The 10,593-nt window shown below is 49.2% G+C and overlaps 1 long non-coding RNA gene across 1 annotated transcript; it reads left to right on the plus strand.

The window, feature by feature from the left end:
- Window positions 1-1,315: 1,315 nt before the first annotated feature.
- Window positions 1,316-9,742, plus strand: LOC125618006. The gene is made up of 3 exons (XR_007349214.1): window positions 1,316-1,516; window positions 7,953-8,106; window positions 8,694-9,742. It is a non-coding gene; the product is annotated as an uncharacterized LOC125618006 (long non-coding RNA).
- The last annotated feature ends 851 nt before the right edge of the window (window positions 9,743-10,593 follow it).

The raw sequence follows: 10,593 nt of genomic DNA on the forward strand, positions 1-10,593 counted from the left end.
TTTTTTTTTTTTTTTTTTTTTGGTACTAGAGATTGAACTAAGGGGTGCTCTAGCACTGAGCTATGCCCCCGAGCCTTTATTTTTTATTTTGAGATAGGATCTTGGTAAGTTGCCCTGGCTGGCCTCGAACCTGTGATCCTCCTACCTCAGCTTCCTGAGCCACTGGGATTACAGGCATACGCTGCTGCACCCAGCTGCACATTGTTTTTTTTTTTTTTCTTTTCTCTTTCTTTTTTTAAAGATAGATGTTTCTGTTTAATTTAACAGAAGTAGGGAGAAAACCACATTACTAAATTTATATCAGTCTAATTAATGGTTTAATACAGATTTTTATTTGTTTTGATTAGTTATACATGACAGTAGAATGCATCACATTGTTCTTTTGATTGGCTAGGTAGTGTTCCATTGTATGGCTACTTTTTGGTTATGGAGTTTAACCCCTAGCTGAAAACCTAGATTATTTCTAATCTTGAGTTTCTACAATGCTTCAAGAAATACTCTTGTACATTTTTTTTTACCCTTGTACTTTTTTTTTAATATTTATTTTTTAGTTGTAGTTGTCAATACCTTTATTTTATTTATTTATTTTTATGTGGTGCTGAGGATTGAACCCAGGTCCTTGCATAGGCTAGGCAAGCGCTCTACCGCTGAGCCACTACCCCAGCCCATACCCTTGTACTTTGAGCACAAATGAAGGATCTATATAGACACATTCCTAGATGTGCAATTCCTGGGTCAAATGTGTTCATTAAAAAATTTTTGATAGAAATGGCCAGATTACACATTAAAATGGTTGTACTGGAGGCTAAGTGCTTGCCTAACCTGCATGAAGCCCGATGTTCTATCATCAGTCCTGTAAAAAACAACCAAAAAACCCTGAAAAAAAACAACCAAAAAACCCTGAAAAAAAAAAAAGATTGTACCAGTCTGTCTGTGGAGCCCTGTAGGTGTAGAGACTGCTTTCTGTATGCTTAGCTATAGCCACGTGCATTGTGCTTTGGCACACTCCTGGACAACAAAGGTTCTTCAGTGTTCCCTGGCAGTCACTGGGACTGGAGTCTCAAGCAAAGCACTTGGACAGGGAACATAGCTTCCCCCAGGAGAGGCAGGAGAAGGAGGGGAAAGAATTAACGCCCCCCCCCCCTTCACTGAAAAAGCCACCAACTTTAAATGGGTAAATACAGTTGTCAGAGGGGAGGGAGAGTTACAGTCAGGGTCAGGGGTTAATGCGGATGGAGCTACTGGGACATGCTGCACAAAGCAAACAAAACAAGTTGGGGGAGGGGGAGGGGTCGCCCTCTGCGGGGGCTGGACACACAGGCCAGCTTGGGCTTGGCTCTTCCCTGGGCAGCTGCCATCATGGGCACAGGCTCTGCTCTGAATGAGGACCTTGGGACCAGACTGCTGGGCCCCCTGGCCAAGGGGCAGCTTTCTTCCTCCAAAAACCTCCCCAACCCAGAACCAGCAGGGTGGGCCTGCAGAACAACCCCTGCAGCACCTCCAGGGCTCCTCTCAGGTAATCCCCCCCGGCAGCCTGTCTGGAGGCTTTGTGAGCTATTAGAGGTGAGCCAGGCGGTCGCCCTGGAGCCAGGCACACAGCTTTTAGAGCATTCCTGGGCATTAGGCCCCTGTTCCAGCTCAGCCTAGCCTGTACCCTATTGAGCCCTGGGGCTTCTCTGCTGCTGCCGCTCCTGGCCTAATTACAGGTGTCTATGTCGGGGTCAGTGGCAGGGTTAATTTGGGGCTTGTCCTGGGGTGGCCAGGGCTCATTAATGGAGTCCCAAGGAGTCCACAGGATGAACCTTGCAAAAAGGGGATTAGAGACTGAGGAAGACTGTTGGAAAGGCTGGGTTAATCAGGGCGGGGAGGGCCTGAGGCTGTGGTCAATCCCAAAAGCAGTTCACACCCACCCAGCCATTGCTCACAGACACAGCAGGGGCTCAGACACTTGCCAGAGGCACACATGCACATTCATACTCATACACACTCACACAGAGCCACACACCAGTGGACTTAGAATTGCTTCTCACACAGCTTCATGGTGCACGAGGACTGGTGTTAGGGGGCAGATGACCCAGAAACCTCCAGCCAGAAACTCAGGCCTGCTCCTGCCAGGCTTCTCCTGGGCCCCACCAGGCTCTGGCCAGGGTGATGACACTCCCTTCAACTTTTCTTTCAGCACCTCCTCCCACCCCAGCACTAGAATTCGGAGGCATTTTTTTCCAAGGGTAGAATGGTTTAGAGCAAGCTCCCAGTCTGGCTGGGAGAAGGAGGGGGTGTTCCCCTACATCACAGAGTCTAGCCTGGCCCAGAGGGTCTCTGAGTCCAGTTGTCAGCCCAACTCCCAGAAGAACCCCTGTGCCTCATGACAACCCTTGAATTCTAAGGGAATGCAGGGCCACACTGCCCAGAGGTCACAAAAGAGGAGGAAGAGGAAGAGGAGGAAGGAGCTGACAGGAGCCAGGGCTGGAAGGGGCTGAGCTGGGGGAAATCACTTAAACCTAAAGCCGCCACTGGTCTTTGGAACCACCGGCACTGATGGGGGCCAGCTGGAGCTGGCTGAGGACAGAGAGGCCCAAGTGTGGGAATGAAGGGAGTGGGGCCTCCCAGGGCTTCCAGGGTCAGCTGGGAGGAGAGTACCAGGAGCCTTCTTCCCTAGCCTGTCCCCAGCCACCATCCCTCCCTAGGGCATGGAGACAGGGCCTGGCTCCCTGGCTCTATTGCTGACACAGAACTTTTTCCAATATTAACCATTCCCCCCAAGTGGGCTGGCTGATGTCACTTCATTCCTAAACTGATGGTGGCTCTTGGGACAGGCAGGTGGGGGGGTGAGAGAGTCAGATTTTTCCCAAGGATGCCTTCTTCCATCTGTGTACCCTTCCCAAGGCACCCCCTTGACTATTTAGAAGTGACCCTGGGGCAAAGTGATTCCTATTACAAAAACAGGCACTAGTCCATCCCATGAATGTAATTTCTCATCAGTAAAGGTACCCTCAGGGCCAGGCTGCCACCTGTTGTCACCTCACCCTTGGTCCTAGGCATCCAGCATTCCCTCCTTGTGTTCCCAGTCTTCCCCATGCCATCCCCAGGACCCCCCACATACTCCAGGCCCGTAATTGAATATTAAGGCCCAGAAGCCAGTGCAAACAGCAGCATTAATCACCAGCAACCTGGCAGCCTCCTGCCATAGATCTTTCTCACACGTAAAATAGCTCATGTTAATCATTGCTGCTGATTTATTGTCTTCTCTGCCTTGTACATAAATTATTCACTATTGTCAGACTGCTTGGAGGATCCTGTAATGAGCACTTCTGTCCTCCCATCTCTGAGGTGCATCTTCAGACCTCTGTGTCTACCCAGCTGTGGATGTTAGCTGGTCTGGCCAAGGCATGGTGCACAGACAAGGGAATTGGGGGATGCTGGCAAGAGGAAGTCCACATTCATGAATCTCTATCCCACCCATATAGGAGTTCTCAGCTCCAGGAAGCTAGGCTATGCCCTCACCTCTCCAGCTATGATAGAGAGTCAGAACAGAATGGGGAGCATGCTGCTGGGTAGACCCTGGGCATCCCAAGGCTCTAAGGGAGTAGAAGCAGGGAGGCTTTATCACAGCCTCTCCTACCAACCAAGCCCAACTTCTGGAAGTTCCCCTGAAGCACGATGTACGCATTCCCCTGCAGTTTGGGGACTTGATCCTTCCCCCCTACCCCTGTTCATCTCCCATCTACCCTGAGTCTGGGCTGCTCTCTGACCACACCTTGGAAAAGGGTTTCTGCTGACAGTAGTAGCAGTAGTTATGGCAATGTCCACCAGATGGCAGCCCTAAGACCCAGGACAGCAGCTGCCAAGGCAGGAGGCAGCACTAGGTGAGGAAATACCTCTGGAAAGGTCAGCTCGACCAATGGAGGGTGACAAGGAGTTGGTGGAGATGGGGTCTTGCTGAGGTGGGAGCCCTTAACCTCAGTGGGATCAGAGGACAAAACCATCTCACACATCAAACTCCACATGGTACCATTCTCAAATGGAATCATCTCAGAAGCACTGGGAACCCAGAAAGTGTTTGTGGACAGTAGGACCCAGGAGGGGAGGTTGCAGCCAGCCTGACTTCTGTGGCCCTGTCCCAACTGAACTGAAGTGCAGCCAGCCTGTCAGAGTTCCTCTTCCCAGGCTCAAATCCATTGCCTCCAAATCCCTCTCTCACGGCTGAGACACCCTGAGAAGCAGTCAAGATGGGACTATTGTTGCACTATGATCAGTGGGGCCCAGCAAAGCCCAGTGTCATTTTCTGCAAACCTGCAAGATTGAGTGTTTGGGCCCAGTCCACTCCAGGATCCAAATCCTCCCACAAGCCTGTTCCTTACTCCCCAACCCCCACTTGTGGAATGGTGAGCTACCCAGAGACAAATAGGTACTAACATTAGGGAGACTTGTAGCTTCAATCCCAGACTTGCCAGTGGGTCCCCAGCCTGAAACCTCTCCAAGCTCTTTGTCCCCGCACATACACTTTGAGTGTGGTTTTGCAGTATTCACTGAGGCTGGACTGAACACTACAGGACCATGGTGTGCAAAGTGTGTAGAGTTCTGCATTACCACCAAGCAACAGGCAACTTCCCCAAAGACACAGGACTCTGGCCCTTTAAGAACCCTGAGCCCAAGGGTAGAGCTGGCAGAACCAGGCTCTGAAGGACAGCCAGGCTTCCTTTAACCCCAGCAGCCTCAATCAGAGTCCTAGGAAAATATCTGCACTTCATGTATATTTGGCAGTTCTTGCCTAGGTCTCTTTGTTATAAGCTCCTCCCCAGGCTGGGATTCTGGAATGCTCCCCTGCTTTGCCTTCCAGCTGGGCCTGTAGGTCCTGATGACTTCCCAGCCCAAGCAGAGCCTTTTCTCCTGCTCTCAGACTCCTTGAAGGCAAGATCAAGTTGACCCCATCAGTGAAAACCAATGTTTCTCCAAGTATAACTCCTGCACCTGTTTCAGACACACTGAGCTAGAGACTGTGGGGATGGGGTCCAGGGAACCAAACTGACACCAAGCTCCCTATGGTCTGAGAACCACAGCATAGGAGACTTCTGTAAAGCCAGGCAAGGTTCTCACTAGTCCTGCAGCTTCCCCAAGGCAGCCCAGTCCAGGCTGGGTGAGTGGAAGTGTTCCTAGTTGGCATCAGAGTAGCCACTTTCTGCAGCAGCTGCCCAGGAAGTGGGCACACCACTGGTCTCCTGCCTGTCCTTCCACCTGGCCCCCTCCCTCCCTGCCAGCCTCTCCCCTTCCATACCCAACTTGCTGGCCTCCCCAGCCCCACTGTCTTCGTGTCTGTCTTCACATTTGTTTCAGGGCTGCCCCAGCCCAACTTGTTTATCCTTCGGGGGTCCGAGTGGGTGTTTCAGCCCCAATTATGCTCTGACCACAGCCACCACAGATACCAAAACAAACGTCCTGGGCGTCAGTGGTGGGGGAGGCTCAGACAGGCTGGTGCCAGGGGGCCTGATAAAGGGGGATCCGCTTGGGCTTGGAGGTGATGAGAGCTGCTCCTAGTGATGGGGCCCTGGGGAGCAGGGGCTCGTGGGTAATTGGCCTCCTCAGCCAGGCTCAGGCCACAGAGGGGACAGTGTCTTGGTCTCAGCACCTCCCCTTCCATTTCCCAGTGTCCTCATGGTCTCATCTAACAGAAGTCTGGAGGGGGTAGGGGTGACTTGGGAAAACCACATCTTCCCAACTAGTGGCTAATTCTGGTCTTACTTCCAGAGGATGAAGATTTTGACTCTTCAACCCAGGCCTGCCCAGGAAGATGTTTTTATCCCCTCAGACCTGTGGTCAATATCCAGGAAAGAAAGGAAATGTCAGGGATTCTAGACCCAACCCTGCTGGCCTATTTCTGTGACTTGAGTTGTAATTCCCTTGTACTGTTGTTCCTTGGTTTCCCATCTTTAGGTCAATTATTAGCAGAAAATAATTCCAGTTTGACTATACGAAAGGGAGAAAAATCCTGATCCTCTGAGCTCCCTGGGTTACCTAGAGAGGGAAGTTCCTCAGGAGCAAGGGGAAGCAGGAAATGGTTCTGCTGGGGGTGTAGGTGACAAGAGTGAGAGGCTCTGCTGGTGGGTGAGCCCCAAAGGACAGGACACCAGGCATTCAAGACTATGGGAAGAGCCCCAGCATCTCCAGCAGCTGTGGCAGGATCCAGGGAACCCAGCAGAAGCCGTGCTCAACACCCCTCCACTGTCTGTCCCCAGCTGGGAGGAGCCGCCCCCACTCACTGCTGCCCTCTCTGGCTTTTGTCTTTGCCTGATCTTATCCCACTCTTGGGATTCTGCTCTTTCCTGTAAAGGCCACCTCAGCTCTTCTGCTCATTGGTCCATCTCTGCAAGAGACCACACCTGGGAACATCTTTAATAATAATGATATTAGCAAAGTTCTGAAAACCAGGCCTCATGTGTCATGCTGGATGCTTTTGCAGTTTGGTCTCCTGTCAGTCCTGCAAGGCAGGCAGAGGTAGTAGCCCTGCTTTATAGAAGACAAAGCTGAGACTCAGGGAGGGTAAGACAGTTGTGCAAAGCCATAACACCAGGAAGTGGTAGGCAGTGGTAGAATCGGATTCAAACCCAATGAATTCTGATTTCCCAAGGCTTTTGCACCTGGCTCCAGATCCCGTAGAGAGTAGTTTGCTCTGCATTTGCTGAACTAGCCAGCCTCTTGAAAGTTTAGGGTCATGGCTTCTGTGGGGACTTCTCTGTCTTCAGTTCTGATACTTATAGTCAAAGAGACCTTTTGGCCATTCAGGACTCTGGAGCTTCAGAATCCCACTGGAGACCTGGGGAATCCAACTCAGTCTGAACTAAATTGGACCAAGAGCATTAGCTTCTGTTCCACACTGGTGGGAGCAAACTTTCACATCCTGAGCTTTGACCCTGCTGCAGGCATGTGGGGCCCTGGTTTCCTGGCTGCCTTGAAGAGGATCTCCGTGAGGATGAGTTTCTCTTCTGATCTCTGCTCTGCCTTCCCTTGTTCATTCAACCCTGGCTTACAACCAAATATAGGCAGCCTCTGCTCTGGGGCTGGGCTCACAACATGGTGGGTGGAGGGATGCAAGGTGGCTATTAGCCCCTGATATCTGCTTTCTAGCCTCCTCTGTTCTAGGCATACAACCACTGTCAATGTGATGGGGCAGGGCAAGTGGCCTCTGAGAAGGAGGGAAGCCACCAGGGGCTCATGTGGGTGAACGTGGGTACATCTGGGCCTGTGTGATTATGCTGGAGATGGGGTTGTGTCAGTCTGGGACTGTGTGGAAGCATGTGCCCATGAGGTGGGGCCAGGGTGTGTTGTGCACTAGTAAGAGTGTGAACATGTGAGTCTCTAAAAGAATGAATGTGACTAAGCAATTGTCCTAGCAGTGTAAGCATGGTATCCAGGAGTGTGATTATTGAACTTAGGTGTGAAAGCTCAAAGATGAGTGCAAAGAGTCGTGGCTTGCCTGTGTCTTAGAAGGAAAATCACAGAAGGGTCAGAGGCCAGTCTGTGCTCTGCCGTGGACAGCTCTGTGGCTTTGGCTGTGTTACTTCTCTGAGTATCTGTAGCTGTAAATGGGGAACACACTCCCTCCCAGGGTTATCATGAAGACCGAGGGCAGTGGTGTGGTGGGGAGCACTTTGTAATCCATCCACTGTAGGTCCCTGGGAAGGTCAATGAGCTCTTTTCATCATCTGCTTCTCTCCCACACTTCCACCCGCCAACATGCTCATGCCTTAGCCAGGTGCCACACCAGGGTAGGGTGACACCCCCAGGCTTCAGCCTGTACAACAAGACTTGGGGTCCCAAGTTCAGGAGGACTTACTAGGGAGGGGGAGAGTGAACAAGTATAGCTGTCACATCTGTCCACATGGCTCCATAGGTTTGCCCTGAGGCTGACCCTGCCCCCAGCACCAACCCATGTGTACCTCTTTGCTCTGCTCCAGATCTGAAGGGCTGCTCCTCCACCTCACCAGCACCTCACATTGTGGAATCTGCTGTCTCCATCCTCTATGAGGTGGAGGCCCACGAGCAGAGGCTGTCACTTGATGCTGAAGACGGCAATGATGAGTATCAATAACAGCATGGCCTCTTACCCTGGTGAGCATGACTTGAACCTCTACTTTGTTGCATGCTTACCAATGGAGGAAACTATATCTAAGAAAGGTGACAGAGCAGCCTGGGAGCTGAGGAAGAGCAATTGGGTTAGAGGATGCTAAGCTAACAGCCAGCTGCAAACGGGGAGATCCAAGGCCCCAGAGGGGGAAAACGGGCTGAATATTCTTGAGTGGTTGGTCTGAGAGGGCTTGTTGTGGGGAAGGGGCATCTGGGTTCAAGTGGTACGGACCAAAGTGCTGAGCAGAGATTCAGGAGGGAGCATGGGGGAGACCTCTGGGGGACAGTTCACTGCAAGTCAGCCAAATAAGATCCAAGAGCTAGTGTGTTTCTCAGACCCAGATTTTCCTTAATCAGGGCTTCCTTATTTGGAAGGAAGCCAGAGAGGCATAAAGTAGAGAACCAAGGTACTCAGAAGACCAAGTTCACATCTTGGCAACTGCTGACAAGGTCAAGGAGATGAGTGAGAGCTAACAATGTGCTAGGCACCAACTAAGGACTATACATGTATCATCTTAATATGTGTTTACCTCCTCACCTTGAGATAGATTCTCTCATTATCTCTGTTACAGATGAAGAAGCAGAGGCAAAGATGTTATGTAACTTGCCCAACATCACTGGGCTAGAAATTGGAACTGGAGTCCTGGTGCACGTGATGCTAGTGTGTTTCTAGCATCTGCTCTGCTCTGCCTCTCATGGTCTTCAGTACCAGCCCAAGGCCTCAATTAAGTCCTCTTCCTGGAAATAGCCTCATTGGATTCTTTCCAAAGCAAATTTCAGGTCAGGGTAAGGCTCATGCCCAGAAAAACTGAGGCAAGAAACAGGAACCCCAGAGGGATTTAGCTGCAGTGGGAAGAGTTAGGGCTGGAGGATCAAAAGGACTGAGGTTCAATTTCACTCTGCCTCTCGTTAGCAAGTGAATTTGGCCAACTCTTTAACCTCTCTGAGCCTCAGTTTCTTCATCTGGGACATGGGTATGGTAGCAGAAGCTACATGTCATAGGTTATGAGGCACAAATGAGGAGACATAAAAGCAGGATTTATCAAATGCAAATGATTGTCTAGTGTAAGATTACTGGGGCCTGTAGTCACTCAATATTTGTTATGAATTTTTGGGGGTGAGTACAGAGACTGTGGATACATCCAGGAGGTCCTGGACCTAGACTTGTCCCTGAAATGACAAATTATAAGTCAAATGAGAGTATGATCAACTTGCCACCCTCTGCTTTCTGTTAACCTTTTGTGATCTTTCTATAGCTATGACTTGGGCCTCAGACCATCTTTCCTTATCTCTGTAAAATGAGGGACTCTAGCCCCACCAATTTAAAATTAGGGCTGAAATACTAGGCAAGTCCTTGTGACTTTTGCTAAAATAGAAGTGCGGTCCAGAAGGGCCCCTTTTCTTCATGCAATGGGTAAAACTTAGTGTCTTGAGTTTGTCTATGTCAGGTTTCACTGCTGAACCCTTTATTAATTCATTCAATATACACATTTATTAAAGTTTATCTTAAAATTAAAAAGCAAGCTGTGTATGTGTTCTTGCTATAAGAAATACAGATGAGTTGGGTTAGGTGGCAGTCACCTCCTGTAACTCAGGAGGCTGGGGCAGAGGATCACAAGTTCAAGACCAGCTTGGGCACTTAGTGAGATCCTGTCTCAAAATAAAAAAATAAAATAAAAGGACTGGGGACATAGCTCAGTGGCAGAGCACCCTGGGTTCAATCCCCAATATTGGGGAAAAAAACCATGTAGGGGCTGGGGATGTGGCTCAAGCGGTAGCGTGCTCGCCTGGCATGCGCAGGGCACTGGGTTCGATCCTCAGCACCACATACAAATAAAATAAAAGATGTTGTGTCCACCGAAAAATAAAAAATAAAAAAAAAACATGTAGATCTACCCCATTATGTTGAACTACTACACATTAAATATTTTGTAGCAGGGAAGTACCATTGTTCATTTAGCCATTCTGACCAGTGGATTGATGGGTTGCTTCTAATTTTTCATTGTTATAAATAATGCTTAGTGAACTCCCTAGTATGTGGTTCTGTGGGCAGACGTAGCTATTTCGTTAGAATAATGGATATGTAGAAATGAGTTGCTAGGATGAGGAAAGGCATCATTAATTTTAATAGAAATGGCTGAAACACCTTCCAAGAAGACCAAACAAATTTATGTTGTTTCCAAGAAAGGAGAAAATAACCAGCCTACAGATACTCTCTCCCTCATTGGATCCTGTTGATGTTTTGAATTTTTTCTAAGCTAATGGACCAAGCAAGAATAAATCTTATGTTTCTTTTAATTTGCATTTCTCTAATTGTGATTGCATTTCTCTCACAGTGAATATATTTTCCTAAGTTCATAGGACATTTTGTATTTCTGTTTCTGTAAATTGCCTGTTCATATACTTTGCCCATTTTTCTACTACGTTTTAAAAATCTTTTTCTTATTGGTGTGTTGCAATTCTTAATCCTGG

The sequence above is a fragment of the Marmota marmota genome, unplaced genomic scaffold (assembly GCF_001458135.2).
Source record: "Marmota marmota marmota unplaced genomic scaffold, marMar, whole genome shotgun sequence".
Taxonomy (NCBI): Eukaryota; Metazoa; Chordata; class Mammalia; order Rodentia; family Sciuridae; genus Marmota; species Marmota marmota.